General features: G+C 59.5%; 1 long non-coding RNA gene across 1 annotated transcript; it reads right to left on the bottom strand.

The window, feature by feature from the left end:
* Positions 1-3,750: 3,750 nt before the first annotated feature.
* LOC142359406 (uncharacterized) lies at positions 3,751-4,818 on the bottom strand. Its single transcript, XR_012762330.1, has 2 exons — positions 4,654-4,818; positions 3,751-3,982 (listed from the first exon to the last, which is right to left on the bottom strand). It is a non-coding gene; the product is annotated as an uncharacterized LOC142359406 (long non-coding RNA).
* Positions 4,819-17,022: the final 12,204 nt, after the last annotated feature.

Raw genomic sequence — 17,022 nt, forward strand, 5'->3', positions numbered from 1 at the left:
AGGGAAAAGGACAGAGATGCAGAAAACAAGGAAAGCCTGGAGCACAGGGCAAAACTGACAAGGACAGGGAGCGGGACAAAGGGATGGAGGAGTTAAAAACAGCGATGGGCCGCAGCACAGAGGAAGAGAGAGAAAAAGAGCAAGAGCAGCAAGGGAAGAAGAGTGACAGAAGGGTGTTGACAGGGACACGTACAAAGCGGGCTTGGGGGACACAGACATCGGAAGGGTAGAAAGGAAAGGGAGGGATGGGGAGCAAGACAGCGTGACAGAGGGAGTGGAGTGCAAGGATACACAAAAGCAGAGGGACTGGGAAGAGGAAAGAACGTCAGGGAGAGAAAGGCGAGGCTGGCGAGCAGGAGAGAGAGAGGTGGAGAATGAAAAAACAGCCATGGTCAGAAGAACAGAAATGCAGAGAAGAAAAAATTACTTCCAGGCAGCAGGACAGAGGGACAGAGCAAGAGCAAAAATATCAAGAGGGAGAAGGACAGGTAACACACAGCAGGACGCTGCAGGAGTGAGAGGGAGGGAACACAGAGCAAAGCAGAAGAATGAAGAGAGAAAAAAAAAAACAACCCAGCAAACAGAAAGGGAACCGGACAGAACTAGGCAGCAGGGCAGAGAGACGGAGAAAGAAAAAACAGGGACAAAGGGATAGAGAGGCAAAGAGAGGGATGGGGACCAGGACAGTGGGATACAAACAGGGAGTAGGACTCGAGATTGCAGAGAGAGAGGTCCAGGGAAGCAGGAAGAATGACAGAGAGAAAAAGGGGGGAGGGGGGTGGGGAGCAGGTCAGAGCGCTGGAGAAAGGAAAAACACTGCTGTGGAGCAGCAGAGGGGGACGGAGAAAGACAGACAGGGACGGGGAGCAGGGCAGAGAAACGGAGAGAGAAAATAAGCGATGGGGAGCAGGGCAGAGCACTAGGAAGAGGAAAATAAGACAAGGGAGAAGACCGAGAAGCTCAGAGAGAAAGAAGGGTCGAAAGGAAACGCCAGAGAGGTAGAGAAATCAAGAAATACAGGGACGAGGAGCCTTGCAGAGACGGAGCACGAAAATGTAGGGCCGGTGAGCGCGAAAGAGGGAGAGAGAGACGGGGGCAGGGGGAGGAGATGAAGAAGAAAGGAGAGATAAAGATAGCAACGGAGCGCAGGGGACACAGACAGAGAGAGAAAAAGGACAGTGAACAGGAAAAAAGGGACCGAGAAACAAAGAAAGGGTCAGATCTAGACAAAGAGACCAAGAAAGGGGCGGGGGGCGTGTGTGCAGGGAAACCCCAAAACAAACCAGCAAGGGGCTAGAGAACAGAGAGGGAGAGAAAGAGAAGAAAGGGCCATGAAGCAGGACAGAGAAGGAGAGAAAGGCAAAAAGGGAGAGCAAAAAGAGAGCCGGCTGGACAGGGAGGTACAGCAAGAAACGACCGGACAGCCAGCAGGACAGAGAAATAGAGACAGGGAGCCAGCTAGAGAAATTCTGAAGGGAGAAAAAGAGGGAGAGGGAGCAGAACACAAACACAGACAGAAGACGGGAGGTACAGGGAAAGGAAAACAAAAGGAAAAAGAAAAAAAAAAAAAAAAATCACAGCAGCGTGGGAGAGAGAAGGATCCAGGGGAGGGCCCGGGACGCAGAAGAGGGGCGACAGGGCCCCGAGGGCCCGCCACTCACCGCGGCTCTCGCTCTCCGCGCTCCCGGGAGACTCTGCCGCTTCAGACGCTTCTCTGTCCTGCTCTCCTCCATTCCTCTTCCGTAACTCCGGTCGCTTGGCTGTCCCCCACCTAAGACAAAACGTCCATGTCTCGCAGCTCTTACGAGACAAGGCTCCCTACGCACGCAGCCGCACTCACGCGCTCCACAACCGGACCATGCTGCTGCTGGTGACACATACAGACCCTGCGGGGCACGCTGGCGGCCTGGCCTGCTGCGGGCTACCAAGACGGAGCCTTCCTCACCCGCAGCGCCAGGCAGCTGCCAGCCAGCTGGCCTTCCATTTCTTCTTCTTCTTCAGCCTTCTCGGGACTCTCCAGCTTCAGCCGCGCCACCTCCTGTCCGCAGCCACTCAGCGCTCCGCCTCTCCCTTTTCGCCCCCACGCCGCCAGCACAGCGAGGCCCGGCACACGCAGCCCACAAAAGCCCGGAGCGGGCGCAGCCAACGGCATCCCCAGGGCACGAACGGACAAACGCGAACTCAGCGCAGCCCCTGCCACACATAAACAAGCAGCGGCGACCGCGTTCAGGGAGGCCGAGGCAGCCCGCACCACGGGCCTTGGGGGAGGCCGGGCGCTCCGGGACACAGGCTTCAGGGGACGTGCTGCAGCTGGGGGCGGCTGCGCGGGGCGAGCGGGGCCGGGGGAGCACTGCCGACTTGGGGGGGGGGGGGGGGGGGTGCCCGCCTCCTTCTCCCATTCCCTTCCGTCACCTCCCGCCTCTGGCCCCGGGGCTGCCCGCACCCGGCTCGCCTCCTGCAGCCTGCCGCAGCGGCCGGCTCCAAGCTTCCCGTCCCACCACCCTCGAGCAGCCACCACGCACCCCCGCACCCGCCAGAGGGGAGCCCGCGCCTCACCGCTGGCCTCTCTGCTCCCCCGCCGCCCCGGCACCGGACACCAGGCCGCCGCCATGCTGCTCCGCCGCACCGCGCATGCGCCACGCGCCGACGGCGCGCCGGAGGGGCCACACTCTGAGCCGAACGCCGGGCTGCAGTACCGCGTTGCGGCCAGGGGGCGGCGGGGGCGAGGGCGGCGCCAGCGGGGCCGGGGGCGGTGCCAGCGGGGCCGGGGGCGGCGCCAGCGGGGCCGGGGGCGGCGCCAGCGGGGCCGGGGGCGGCGCCAGCGGGGGCGGGGGCGGCGCCAGCGGGGGCGGGGGCGGCGCCCAGCGCCGGCTCCGGCTCCGAGCAGACCCCGACTCGCGGCTCCGACACGGCGCCGCACCCCCATCGCTCCTTGCCCCCGACACGGACCCCGCCCTCCCGGGGGCTTTTCCCCGGGACCCGCCGCTCCATCCAACCCCCCCCCCCATACCCCGCGCTCACCTTCTCCCTCGCTGCAGCCGCAACCCGGCTATGGCTCCGCTCCTCCTTCGGCTCGCATCGGGCCCGGCACGGCAGCACCGGGCCCTCTACCGGCAGAGGGAGGGGCCGTCGCCATCAGCCCCGCTGCCCGCACCTGGGGCTCTTCCGGCCCCGGCCCACGGCTGGAGCCCACGATGCCGTCATTGGGCAAACACAAAGACTCTCTGAAGCCCTTTGGGCACTTCAGCAAGCAGGCAGGCGTTCCTTATTGCAGCGCCGGACACACAGGGCACGGCTCCTCCCAGCGCGCAAAGCACCTGCGCCACTCGAGCGGCAGTACCGAACTTTGCTCACCGGGTGGCAGCAGCGAGCCCTTGGACACGGCGCCACCCGAGCCGCAGTACCGAACTTTGCTCACCGGGTGGCAGCAGCGAGCCCTTGGACACGGCGCCACCGCGCATTGGCGCCGCCCGAGCCGCAGTACCGAACTTTGCTCACCGGGTGGCAGCAGCGATCGTACCGGCCCCTCCACGGCCACCCGCGCCACGGCAGCACCGGGCCCTCCACCGGCACAGGGAGCGGCCGTCGCCATCAGCCCCGCTGCCCGCACCTGGGGCTCCCCCGGCCCCGGCCCACGGCTGGACCCCGGCAGGAACAGGGGGCCGTCGCCCCAGCCCCACAGCCCGTCCCCTCCTCCCCTGGCCTCTGGCGCAGCCCCTCGTCCCGTGCAAACCAAGCACAAACGCAGCCGCCAGGGCAAAAGGGACCGCAGGTCTTTACTCAGTCACGCACCCAGCCAGTCCCGGGAGCCGCTCTGCTCCGGGCTCGGGGCCCCCGACGCTCCCTCTGCCCCTCCGACACCTCGGCACTCCTTCCCGCAGCTGCGCCCGTTGATCCAGCGGCGAACAGTCCGTCCCTCGCCTCCCGGAGCGACGCGCTGCTCGGCAGAGGCTGCCAAAAATGAGGAGCAGGGTGCAGGCCACTACAAGAGAGGAGAAAAGTGACAGGTGGCTGGACAGCGGCGGTGGAACGAGAAAGCACCAAGCAGGGAAAGGGACGGCGAGAGAAGGACGGGGACAGGCAGTCCCACAGAGACGGAGAAAGAAGCAGCAGCAAGAGAGCAAGAGCGGCAGCAGAAAGAAGAAGAGGGAGCAGGACACAGACCGAAAATGAAGAACGGGGAGCAGGAAGGAGATGCAAAAAAAAACCCTGCAGCATGACAGAGGAAAAAAGAATAGCGGCAGGGACCTGGACAAAGAGAGATGAGGAAATAGAATAGAATAGACATGGAGAAAGCAGTAGATCTGTGACGTGCTACGGAGCCGAGAAGGAAGGCCTCGAATCAAGGGACGAGGAGCCAGACAGAGAGCACCAAAGACAGCAAAAGTACTGACAGGCTACAGAGTAGGAGGAAAGCAAAACTAGTAACCGGGAGCTGAACAGAAAGAGGGGAAGAAGGAAAAAAATGCCACGGGCTGCAGGGCAGAAAGAGGGAGGACCTAAAAGATGGGGACAAGTCAGAGACAGATGGAGAAAGAAGGTACACAAGAGCAGAAAAAAAAAATAATCGTAGCAGTGGGGGAAAGAGAGGGAGCCGGGGAGGGCCCAGGATGCACAAGAGGGGTGACAGGGCCCCGAGGGCCCACGACTCACCGCAGCTCTCACTCTCGGTGCTGCCGGGAGACTTTGACACTTCCGATGTTTCTCTCCCCTTCTCTCTTCCCCTCTTCTTCCGCAACTCCAATCGTTTGGCTCTCCTGCACCTGAGAGAAAATGCATGTGGCCGTCTTAGAGCTCATACGAGACGTGGCTTCCTAGACAACAAGCCTCAGGAACAGGACAGAGAAAAAGAGAGAATATGATGAGTGGGAAGCAGAACACACGGATCGAGAGAGAACTTGAATCAGAGGAGTAAACAAGGCAGGAAAGAGAGATAAAGACAGGGAAGAAGCCACAAAAAAGGGCCTTTCTGGCCTCTACTCGCACCCCCCGGCCTCCTTTTTTTTCTGGCCTCTACTCTCGCCCCCAGCCTCCCACCCCTCTGCAGCCTCCCACCCCTTTCCGGCCTCCCTTTTTTTCTGGCCTCTACTCTCGCCCCCGGCCTCCCACCCCTCTGCAGCCTCCCACCCCTTTCCGGCCTCCTTTTTTTTTCCTGGCCTCTACTCCCCCCTCCTCGCCCCCCCCCCCCCCCCCCCGCCTCCCACCCCTCGATAGCCTCCTAACTCCCTTTTTGCTGGCCTCTACTTAATTCAGCTTCCCACCCCTCTGCAACCTCCTACCTCTTTCCAGCCTCCACTCCGCCCCCCCAGCTTCCCACCCTTTTTCAGCCTCCCACCACCGTCCCACGCAGTGCAGGACACACTGACAGAGAGAGAAAAAGGACAGGCAACAGGAAGAAACGTACTAAGAAACAAAGAAAGGGTCAGACGAAGAAGGGGGTGGGTGGTCAGGGTTGGAACCCCAACACAAACCAGCAAGGGGATAGAGGACAGACAGAGAGGAAGACAAGAACGGGCCGGGAAGCAGGAAGAGAAGGAGAGAAAGGCAAAAAGGGAGAGCCGGCTGCACAGGCAGGTACAGCAAGAAACGACCGGACAGGCAGCAGGATCGAGAAAGAGAGACAGAAAAACTGGGGACAGGAAGCAGGACAGAGGGACGGCGAGAGGAAACAAGGGCCAGGGAGCAGGACAGCGGTGGAAAAAGAGGCACTGGGGCAGCAGGACAGAAAGAGAAGGAAGAAAGGCCAGAACAAGGACGGGGAATAACAGCAAAGGGAAAGAGAAGGACAAGGAGCGGGACAGATTGTCAGAGAAAGACAGGGACAGGGAGCGGGACAAGGTGATACTGAGAGAGAAAAAGGGGACAAGGAGGCAGGACAAAGTGAAAGACAGGCACAAGTAAGAGACGGGGGAGCAGGACAGAGACGGAGGGGGAAAAGCCTCAGCTGGGCAGCAGGAGACAGAGGCGGAGAAGGGAAAAAACAGCACCGGGCTGAGGGACCCTGAGGGAGGAATTAAAAAACAAACACAGGGAGCGGGACAAAACGACAGAGAGAGAGAAAAGGGACAGAGCAGGACAGCGTTGGGGGGAGAAATGCGACCGTGACGGGCAGCGGGAGAGAGGTATGGAGAAAGAAAAAAAATACCGAGGAAGAGAGAAAGGAAACAAGGGACAGCGAGCTGCACAGGGGGATCGAGAAAGAAAGGATGGGAGAGGGAATGGCGCAGAGAGAGAAAGGCAGAAAAAACAGCAAGAGGAAGCAGGGCAAAAGGACAGCAAGAGGAAAAAGGAAAGGGACAGGGAGCTGGACAGAGATGGGAAAAAAAGCAGCGGGGACACACGAAAAGAGACAGAAAGAGAAGGGCACAAAAGGATAGATGAGGACAGCGGCAGGATGGAGACGCAGAACAAAACCTGGGACGGTCAACCTGGGTGGGCGGGGGAGCGGGTCAGAGAGCCGGAGAAAGGAAAAACTCTGCTGTGGAGCAGCCGAGGGGGACGGAGAAAGACAGACAGGGACGGGGAGCAGGGCAGAGAAACGGAGAGAGAAAATAAGCGATGGGGAGCAGGGCAGAGCACTAGGAAGAGGAAAATAAGACAAGGGACAAGACCGAGGAGCTCAGAGAGAAAGAAGGGTCGAAAGGAAACGCCAGAGAGGTAGAGAAATCAAGAAATACAGGGACGAGGAGCCTTGCAGAGACGGAGCACGAAAATGTAGGGCCGGTGAGCGCGAAAGAGGGAGAGAGAGACGGGGGCAGGGGGAGGAGATGAAGAAGAAAGGAGAGATAAAGATGGCAACGGAGCGCAGGGGACACAGACAGAGAGAGAAAAAGGACAGTGAACAGGAAAAAAGGGACCGAGAAACAAAGAAAGGGTCAGATCTAGACAAAGAGACCAAGAAAGGGGCGGGGGGCGTGTGTGCAGGGAAACCCCAAAACAAACCAGCAAGGGGCTAGAGAACAGAGAGGGAGAGAAAGAGAAGAAAGGGCCACGAAGCAGGACAGAGAAGGAGAGAAAGGCAAAAAGGGAGAGCAAAAAGAGAGCCGGCTGGACAGGGAGGTACAGCAAGAAACGACCGGACAGCCAGCAGGACAGACAAATAGAGACAGGGAGCCGGCTAGAGAAGTTCTGAAGGGAGAAAAAGAGGGAGAGGGAGCAGAACACACACACAGACAGAAGACGGGAGGTACAGGGAAAGGAAAACAAAAGGAAAAAGAAAAAAAAAAAAAAATCACAGCAGCGTGGGAGAGAGAAGGATCCAGGGGACAGCTCGGGACGCAGAAGAGGGGCGACAGGGCCCCGAGGGCCCGCCACTCACCGCGGCTCTCGCTCTCTGCGCTCCCGGGAGACTCTGCCGCTTCAGACGCTTCTCCGTCCTGCTCTCCTCCATTCCTCTTCCGTAACTCCGGTCGCTTGGCTGTCCCCCACCTAAGAGAAAACGTCCATGTCTCGCAGCTCTTACGAGACAAGGATCCCCAGGCACGTAGCCTCGCTTGCTCGCGCGCTACGCGCAGGAACAGCACAGAGGGAAAGAGAGAGAGACAGAGAACGACGAGCGGGCAGCAGAACTGATGGATCAAGAGAGAAACTGAATCGGAGGAATAAAGAACACTGGAGGGAGACACAAGTAGAGCGAACAAGCCAGATGGACGGGGGCAGGAGACACACAGATCAGGCCAAAGAGGTGGAGAAAGTAAAATCGGTGACGGGCTGCAGGATGATAGAAAAGGCCACGGTTCAGCACAGAGGAGAACAACGGGACAGCAAGCTGGACAGGGGCATATAGCGAGAAACAAAGGGACAGGCAGCAGTATGGAGATACACAGACAAAGAGTTACGGGGAGGATGGAGGACAGAGAGAACAAGAGAAAAGGGACAGGGAGGGGGGCACAGATGGAGAAAGAAACATTGCAGAGAGAGAGAGGAAGAAAGCGACAGGGCAGAGGCAGAGAGGTAGAGAAAGGAAGAAAAAAGTAGCGACGAGTAAGAGGCCAGAGGGACAAGGAAAAGCCAGGAGGAAGGACAGAGTGAGAGAGAAAACAGGTGAGGGACACGACGCCAGACTGTGAAACAGAGAGCGCGACAGGGAGCAGGACGCTGGGACAGACAGCAAACGAGAGCAACAGAGAGAACGGCAGCGAGGCGGAGCACGAGAGAAAACAGGGACTGAGAGCAAGACCGAGGGGTGAAGCAATAAATAACGGGGCTGGGGAGCAGGACAGCAGAAGAGAGAGACAGAGAGGGGGACACATAGGACAACCGCAAACTGAGAGGGAGAAGGAGAAGAGCACAGAGGGTCACAGACAAAAAGAGAGGGACGGCAGAAAGAGAAAAACAAGACGAGGCAGAAGGACTGAGGAGCAGAGAGAAAAAGGGTACAGGGAAAAGGACAGAGATGCAGAAAACAAGGAAAGCCTGGAGCACAGGGCAAAACTGACAAGGACAGGGAGCGGGACAAAGGGATGGAGGAGTTAAAAACAGCGATGGGCCGCAGCACAGAGGAAGAGAGAGAAAAAGAGCAAGAGCAGCAAGGGAAGAAGAGTGACAGAAGGGTGTTGACAGGGACACGTACAAAGCGGGCTTGGGGGACACAGACATCGGAAGGGTAGAAAGGAAAGGGAGGGATGGGGAGCAAGACAGCGTGACAGAGGGAGTGGAGTGCAAGGATACACAAAAGCAGAGGGACTGGGAAGAGGAAAGAACGTCAGGGAGAGAAAGGCGAGGCTGGCGAGCAGGAGAGAGAGAGGTGGAGAATGAAAAAACAGCCATGGTCAGAAGAACAGAAATGCAGAGAAGAAAAAATTACTTCCAGGCAGCAGGACAGAGGGACAGAGCAAGAGCAAAAATATCAAGAGGGAGAAGGACAGGTAACACACAGCAGGACGCTGCAGGAGTGAGAGGGAGGGAACACAGAGCAAAGCAGAAGAATGAAGAGAGAAAAAAAAAAACAACCCAGCAAACAGAAAGGGAACCGGACAGAACTAGGCAGCAGGGCAGAGAGACGGAGAAAGAAAAAACAGGGACAAAGGGATAGAGAGGCAAAGAGAGGGATGGGGACCAGGACAGTGGGATACAAACAGGGAGTAGGACTCGAGATTGCAGAGAGAGAGGTCCAGGGAAGCAGGAAGAATGACAGAGAGAAAAAGGGGGGAGGGGGGTGGGGAGCAGGTCAGAGCGCTGGAGAAAGGAAAAACACTGCTGTGGAGCAGCAGAGGGGGACGGAGAAAGAAAGACAGGGACGGGGAGCAGGGCAGAGAAACGGAGAGAGAAAATAAGCGATGGGGAGCAGGGCAGAGCACTAGGAAGAGGAAAATAAGACAAGGGACAAGACCGAGGAGCTCAGAGAGAAAGAAGGGTCGAAAGGAAACGCCAGAGAGGTAGAGAAATCAAGAAATACAGGGACGAGGAGCCTTGCAGAGACGGAGCACGAAAATGTAGGGCCGGTGAGCGCGAAAGAGGGAGAGAGAGACGGGGGCAGGGGGAGGAGATGAAGAAGAAAGGAGAGATAAAGATGGCAACGGAGCGCAGGGGACACAGACAGAGAGAGAAAAAGGACAGTGAACAGGAAAAAAGGGACCGAGAAACAAAGAAAGGGTCAGATCTAGACAAAGAGACCAAGAAAGGGGCGGGGGGCGTGTGTGCAGGGAAACCCCAAAACAAACCAGCAAGGGGCTAGAGAACAGAGAGGGAGAGAAAGAGAAGAAAGGGCCACGAAGCAGGACAGAGAAGGAGAGAAAGGCAAAAAGGGAGAGCAAAAAGAGAGCCGGCTGGACAGGGAGGTACAGTAAGAAACGACCGGACAGCCAGCAGGACAGAGAAATAGAGACAGGGAGCCGGCTAGAGAAATTCTGAAGGGAGAAAAAGAGGGAGAGGGAGCAGGACACAAACACAGACAGAAGACGGGAGGTAAAGGGAAAGGAAAACAAAAGGAAAAAGAGAAAAAAAAAAAAATCACAGCAGCGTGGGAGAGAGAAGGATCCAGGGGAGGGCCCGGGACGCAGAAGAGGGGCGACAGGGCCCCGAGGGCCCGCCACTCACCGCAGCTCTCGCTCTCCGCGCTCCCGGGAGACTCTGCCGCTTCAGACGCTTCTCCGTCCTGCTCTCCTCCATTCCTCTTCCGTAACTCCGGTCGCTTGGCTGTCCCCCACCTAAGAGAAAACGTCCATGTCTCGCAGCTCTTACGAGACAAGGCTCCCTACGCACGCAGCCGCGCTCGCGCGCTCCACAACCGGACCATGCTGCTGCTGGTGACACATACAGACCCTGCGGGGCACGCTGGCGGCCTGGCCTGCTGCGGGCTACCAAGACGGAGCCTTCCTCACCCGCAGCGCCAGGCAGCTGCCAGCCAGCTGGCCTTCCATTTCTTCTTCTTCTTCAGCCTTCTCGGGACTCTCCAGCTTCAGCCGCGCCACCTCCTGTCCGCAGCCACTCAGCGCTCCGCCTCTCCCTTTTCGCCCCCACGCCGCCAGCACAGCGAGGCCCGGCACACGCAGCCCACACAAGCCCGGAGCGGGCGCAGCCAACGGCATCCCCAGGGCACGAACGGACAAACGCGTCCTCAGCGCAGCCCCTGCCACACATAAACAAGCAGCGGCGACCGCGTTCAGGGAGGCCGAGGCAGCCCGCACCACGGGCCTTGGGGGAGGCCGGGCGCTCCGGGACACAGGCTTCAGGGGACGTGCTGCAGCTGGGGGCGGCTGCGCGGGGCGAGCGGGGCCGGGGGAGCACTGCCGACTTGGGGGGGGGGGGGGGTGCCCGCCTCCTTCTCCCATTCCCTTCCGTCACCTCCCGCCTCTGGCCCCGGGGCTGCCCGCACCCGGCTCGCCTCCTGCAGCCTGCCGCAGCGGCCGGCTCCAAGTTTCCCATCCCACCACCCTCGAGCAGCCACCACGCACCCCCACACCCGCTGGAGGGGAGCCCGCGCCTCACCGCTGGCCTCTCTGCTCCCCCGCCGCCCCGGCACCGAACACCAGCCCGCCGCCATGCTGCTCCGCCGCACCGCGCATGCGCCACGAGCCGACGGCGCGCCGGAGGGGCCACACTCTGAGCCGAACGCCGGGCTGCAGTACCGCGTTGCGGCCAGGGGGCGGCGCCAGCGGGGCCGGGGGCGGCGCCAGCGGGGCCGGGGGCGGCGCCAGCGGGGCCGGGGGCGGCGCCAGCGGGGGCGGGGGCGGCGCCAGCGGGGGCGGGGGCGGCGCCAGCGGGGGCGGGGGCGGCGCCAGCGGGGGCGGGGGCGGCGCCAGCGGGGGCAAGGGCGGCGCCAGCGGGGGCAAGGGCGGCGCCAGCGGGGGCAAGGGCGGCGCCTGCGGGGGCGGGGGCGGCGCCTGCGGGGGCGGGGGCGGCGCCTGCGGGGGCGGGGGCGGCGCCTGCGGGGGCGGGGGCGGCTCCCAGCGCCGGCTCCGGCTCCGAGCAGACCCCGACTCGCGGCTCCGACACGGCGCCGCACCCCTATCGCTCCTTGCCCCCGACACGGACCCCGCCCTCCCGGGGGCTTTTCCCCGGGACCCGCCGCTCCATCCAACCCCCCCCCCCATACCCCGCGCTCACCTTCTCCCTCGCTGCAGCCGCAACCCGGCTATGGCTCCGCTCCTCCTTCGGCTCGCATCGGGCCCGGCACGGCAGCACCGGGCCCTCTACCGGCAGAGGGAGGGGCCGTCGCCATCAGCCCCGCTGCCCGCACCTGGGGCTCTTCCGGCCCCGGCCCACGGCTGGAGCCCACCATGCCGTCATTGGGCAAACACAAAGACTCTCTGAAGCCCTTTGGGCACTTCAGCAAGCAGGCAGGCGTTCCTTATTGCAGCGCCGGACACACAGGGCACGGCTCCTCCCAGCGCGCAAAGCACCTGCGCCACTCGAGCGGCAGTACCGAACTTTGCTCACCGGGTGGCAGCAGCGAGCTCTTGGACACGGCGCCACCGCGCATTGGCGCCGCCCGAGCCGCAGTACCGAACTTTGCTCACCGGGTGGCAGCAGCGATCGTACCGGCCCCTCCACGGCCACCCGCGCCACGGCAGCACCGGCCCCTCCACGGCCACCCGCGCCACGGCAGCACCGGGCCCTCCACCGGCACAGGGAGGGGCCGTCGCCATCAGCCCCGCTGCCCGCACCTGGGGCTCCCCCGGCCCCGGCCCACGGCTGGACCCCGGCAGGAACAGGGGGCCGTCGCCCCAGCCCCACAGCCCGTCCCCTCCTCCCCTGGCCTCTGGCGCAGCCCCTCGTCCCGTGCAAACCAAGCACAAACGCAGCCGCCAGGGCAAAAGGGACCGCAGGTCTTTACTCAGTCACGCACCCAGCCAGTCCCGGGAGCCGCTCTGCTCCGGGGTCGGGGCCCCCGACGCTCCCTCTGCCCCTCCGACACCTCGGCACTCCTTCCTGCAGCTGCGCCCGTTGATCCAGCGGCGAACAGTCCGTCCGTCGCCTCCCGGAGAGACGCGCTGCTCGGCAGAGGCTGCCAAAAATGAGGAGCAGGGTGCAGGCCACTACAAGAGAGGAGAAAAGTGACAGGTGGCTGGACAGCAGCGGTGGAACGAGAAAGCACCAAGCAGGGAAAGGGACGGCGAGAGAAGGACGGGGACAGGCAGTCCCACAGACATGGAGAAAGAAGCAGCAGCAAGAGAGCAAGAGCGGCAGCAGAAAGAAGAAGAGGGAGCAGGACACAGACCGAAAATGAAGAACGGGGAGCAGGAAGGAGATGCAAAAAAAAACCCTGCAGCATGACAGAGGAAAAAAGAATAGCGGCAGGGACCTGGACAAAGAGAGATGAGGAAATAGAATAGAATAGACATGGAGAAAGCAGTAGATCTGTGACGTGCTACGGAGCCGAGAAGGAAGGCCTCGAATCAAGGGACGAGGAGCCAGACAGAGAGCACCAAAGACAGCAAAAGTACTGACAGGCTACAGAGTAGGAGGAAAGCAAAACTAGTAACCGGGAGCTGAACAGAAAGAGGGGAAGAAGGAAAAAAATGCCACGGGCTGCAGGGCAGAAAGAGGGAGGACCTAAAAGATGGGGACAAGTCAGAGACAGATGGAGAAAGAAGGTACACAAGAGCAGAAAAAAAAAATAATCGTAGCAGTGGGGGAAAGAGAGGGAGCTGGGGAGGGCCCAGGATGCACAAGAGGGGTGACAGGGCCCCGAGGGCCCACGACTCACCGCAGCTCTCACTCTCGGTGCTGCCGGGAGACTTTGACATTTCAGATGTTTCTCTCCCCTTCTCTCTTCCCCTCTTCTTCCGCAACTCCAATCGTTTGGCTCTCCTGCACCTGAGAGAAAATGCATGTGGCTGTCTTAGAGCTCATACGAGACGTGGCTTCCTAGACAACAAGCCTCAGGAACAGGACAGAGAAAAAGAGAGAATATGATGAGTGGGAAGCAGAACACACGGATCGAGAGAGAACTTGAATCAGAGGAGTAAACAAGGCAGGAAAGAGAGATAAAGACAGGGAAGAAGCCACAAGAAAAGGGCCTTTCTGGCCTCTACTCGCACCCCCCGGCCTCCCCTTTTTTCTGGCCTCTACTCTCGCCCCCGGCCTCCCACCCCTCTGCAGCCTCCCACCCCTTTCCGGCCTCCTTTTTTTTCCTGGCCTCTACTCCCCCCTCCTCGCCCCCCCCCCCCCCGCCTCCCACCCCTCGATAGCCTCCGAACTCCCTTTTTGCTGGCCTCTACTTAATTCAGCTTCCCACCCCTCTGCAACCTCCTACCTCTTTCCAGCCTCCACTCCGCCCCCCCAGCTTCCCACCCTTTTTCAGCCTCCCACCACCGTCCCACGCAGTGCAGGACACACTGACAGAGAGAGAAAAAGGACAGGCAACAGGAAGAAACGTACTAAGAAACAAAGAAAGGGTCAGACGAAGAAGGGGGTGGGTGGTCAGGGTTGGAACCCCAACACAAACCAGCAAGGGGATAGAGGACAGACAGAGAGGAAGACAAGAACGGGCCGGGAAGCAGGAAGAGAAGGAGAGAAAGGCAAAAAGGGAGAGCCAGCTGCACAGGCAGGTACAGCAAGAAACGACCGGACAGGCAGCAGGATCGAGAAAGAGAGACAGAAAAACTGGGGACAGGAAGCAGGACAGAGGGACGGCGAGAGGAAACAAGGGCCAGGGAGCAGGACAGCGGTGGAAAAAGAGGCACTGGGGCAGCAGGACAGAAAGAGAAGGAAGAAAGGCCAGAACAAGGACGGGGAATAACAGCAAAGGGAAAGAGAAGGACAAGGAGCGGGACAGATTGTCAGAGAAAGACAGGGACAGGGAGCGGGACAAGGTGATACTGAGAGAGAAAAAGGGGACAAGGAGGCAGGACAAAGTGAAAGACAGGCACAAGTAAGAGACGGGGGAGCAGGACAGAGACGGAGGGGGAAAAGCCTCAGCGGGGCAGCAGGAGACAGAGGCGGAGAAGGGAAAAAACAGCACCGGGCTGAGGGACCCTGAGGGAGGAATTAAAAAACAAACACAGGGAGCGGGACAAAACGACAGAGAGAGAGAAAAGGGACAGAGCAGGACAGCGTTGGGGGGAGAAATGCGACCGTGACGGGCAGCGGGAGAGAGGTATGGAGAAAGAAAAAAAATACCGAGGAAGAGAGAAAGGAAACAAGGGACAGCGAGCTGCACAGGGGGATCGAGAAAGAAAGGATGGGAGAGGGAATGGCGCAGAGAGAGAAAGGCAGAAAAAACAGCAAGAGGAAGCAGGGCAAAAGGACAGCAAGAGGAAAAAGGAGAGGGACAGGGAGCTGGACAGAGATGGGAAAAAAAGCAGCGGGGACACACGAAAAGAGACAGAAAGAGAAGGGCACAAAAGGATAGATGAGGACAGCGGCAGGATGGAGACGCAGAACAAAACCTGGGACGGTCAACCTGGGTGGGCGGGGAGCGGGTCAGAGAGCCGGAGAAAGGAAAAACTCTGCTGTGGAGCAGCCGAGGGGGACGGAGAAAGACAGACAGGGACGGGGAGCAGGGCAGAGAAACGGAGAGAGAAAATAAGCGATGGGGAGCAGGGCAGAGCACTAGGAAGAGGAAAATAAGACAAGGGAGAAGACCGAGGAGCTCAGAGAGAAAGAAGGGTCGAAAGGAAACGCCAGAGAGGTAGAGAAATCAAGAAATACAGGGACGAGGAGCCTTGCAGAGACGGAGCACGAAAATGTAGGGCCGGTGAGCGCGAAAGAGGGAGAGAGAGACGGGGGCAGGGGGAGGAGATGAAGAAGAAAGGAGAGATAAAGATGGCAACGGAGCGCAGGGGACACAGACAGAGAGAGAAAAAGGACAGTGAACAGGAAAAAAGGGACCGAGAAACAAAGAAAGGGTCAGATCTAGACAAAGAGACCAAGAAAGGGGCGGGGGGCGTGTGTGCAGGGAAACCCCAAAACAAACCAGCAAGGGGCTAGAGAACAGAGAGGGAGAGAAAGAGAAGAAAGGGCCACGAAGCAGGACAGAGAAGGAGAGAAAGGCAAAAAGGGAGAGCAAAAAGAGAGCCGGCTGGACAGGGAGGTACAGCAAGAAACGACCGGACAGCCAGCAGGACAGAGAAATAGAGACAGGGAGCCGGCTAGAGAAATTCTGAAGGGAGAAAAAGAGGGAGAGGGAGCAGAACACACACACAGACAGAAGACGGGAGGTACAGGGAAAGGAAAACAAAAGGAAAAAGAAAAAAAAAAAAAAAAATCACAGCAGCGTGGGAGAGAGAAGGATCCAGGGGACAGCTCGGGACGCAGAAGAGGGGCGACAGGGCCCCGAGGGCCCGCCACTCACCGCGGCTCTCGCTCTCCGCACTGCCGGGAGACTCTGCCGCTTCAGACGCTTCTCTCTCCTGCTCTCCTCCATTCCTCTTCCGTAACTCCGGTCGCTTGGCTGTCCCCCACCTAAGAGAAAACGTCCATGTCTCGCAGCTCTTACGAGACAAGGATCCCCAGGCACGTAGCCGCGCTTGCTCGCGCGCTACGCGCAGGAACAGCACAGAGGGAAAGAGAGAGAGACAGAGAACGACGAGCGGGCAGCAGAACTGATGGATCAAGAGAGAAACTGAATCGGAGGAATAAAGAACACTGGAGGGAGACACAAGTAGAGCGAACAAGCCAGATGGACGGGGGCAGGAGACACACAGATCAGGCCAAAGAGGTGGAGAAAGTAAAATCGGTGATGGGCTGCAGGATGATAGAAAAGGCCACGGTTCAGCACAGAGGAGAACAACGGGACAGCAAGCTGGACAGGGGCATATAGCGAGAAACAAAGGGACAGGCAGCAGTATGGAGATACACAGACAAAGAGTTACGGGGAGGATGGAGGACAGAGAGAACAAGAGAAAAGGGACAGGGAGGGGGGCACAGATGGAGAAAGAAACATTGCAGAGAGAGAGAGGAAGAAAGCGACAGGGCAGAGGCAGAGAGGTAGAGAAAGGAAGAAAAAAGTAGCGACGAGTAAGAGGCCAGAGGGACAAGGAAAAGCCAGGAGGAAGGACAGAGTGAGAGAGAAAACAGGTGAGGGACACGACGCCAGACTGTGAAACAGAGAGCGCGACAGGGAGCAGGACGCTGGGACAGACAGCAAACGAGAGCAACAGAGAGAACGGCAGCGAGGCGGAGCACGAGAGAAAACAGGGACTGAGAGCAAGACCGAGGGGTGAAGCAATAAATAACGGGGCTGGGGAGCAGGACAGCAGAAGAGAGAGACAGAGAGGGGGACACATAGGACAACCGCAAACTGAGAGGGAGAAGGAGAAGAGCACAGAGGGTCACAGACAAAAAGAGAGGGACGGCAGAAAGAGAAAAACAAGACGAGGCAGAAGGACTGAGGAGCAGAGAGAAAAAGGGTACAGGGAAAAGGACAGAGATGCAGAAAACAAGGAAAGCCTGGAGCACAGGGCAAAACTGACAAGGACAGGGAGCGGGACAAAGGGATGGAGGAGTTAAAAACAGCGATGGGCCGCAGCACAGAGGAAGAGAGAGAAAAAGAGCAAGAGCAGCAAGGGAAGAAGAGTGACAGAAGGGTGTTGACAGGGACACGTACAAAGCGGGCTTGGGGGACACAGACATCGG

Source organism: Opisthocomus hoazin, unplaced genomic scaffold, assembly GCF_030867145.1.
Source record: "Opisthocomus hoazin isolate bOpiHoa1 unplaced genomic scaffold, bOpiHoa1.hap1 HAP1_SCAFFOLD_136, whole genome shotgun sequence".
Taxonomy (NCBI): domain Eukaryota; kingdom Metazoa; phylum Chordata; class Aves; order Opisthocomiformes; family Opisthocomidae; genus Opisthocomus; species Opisthocomus hoazin.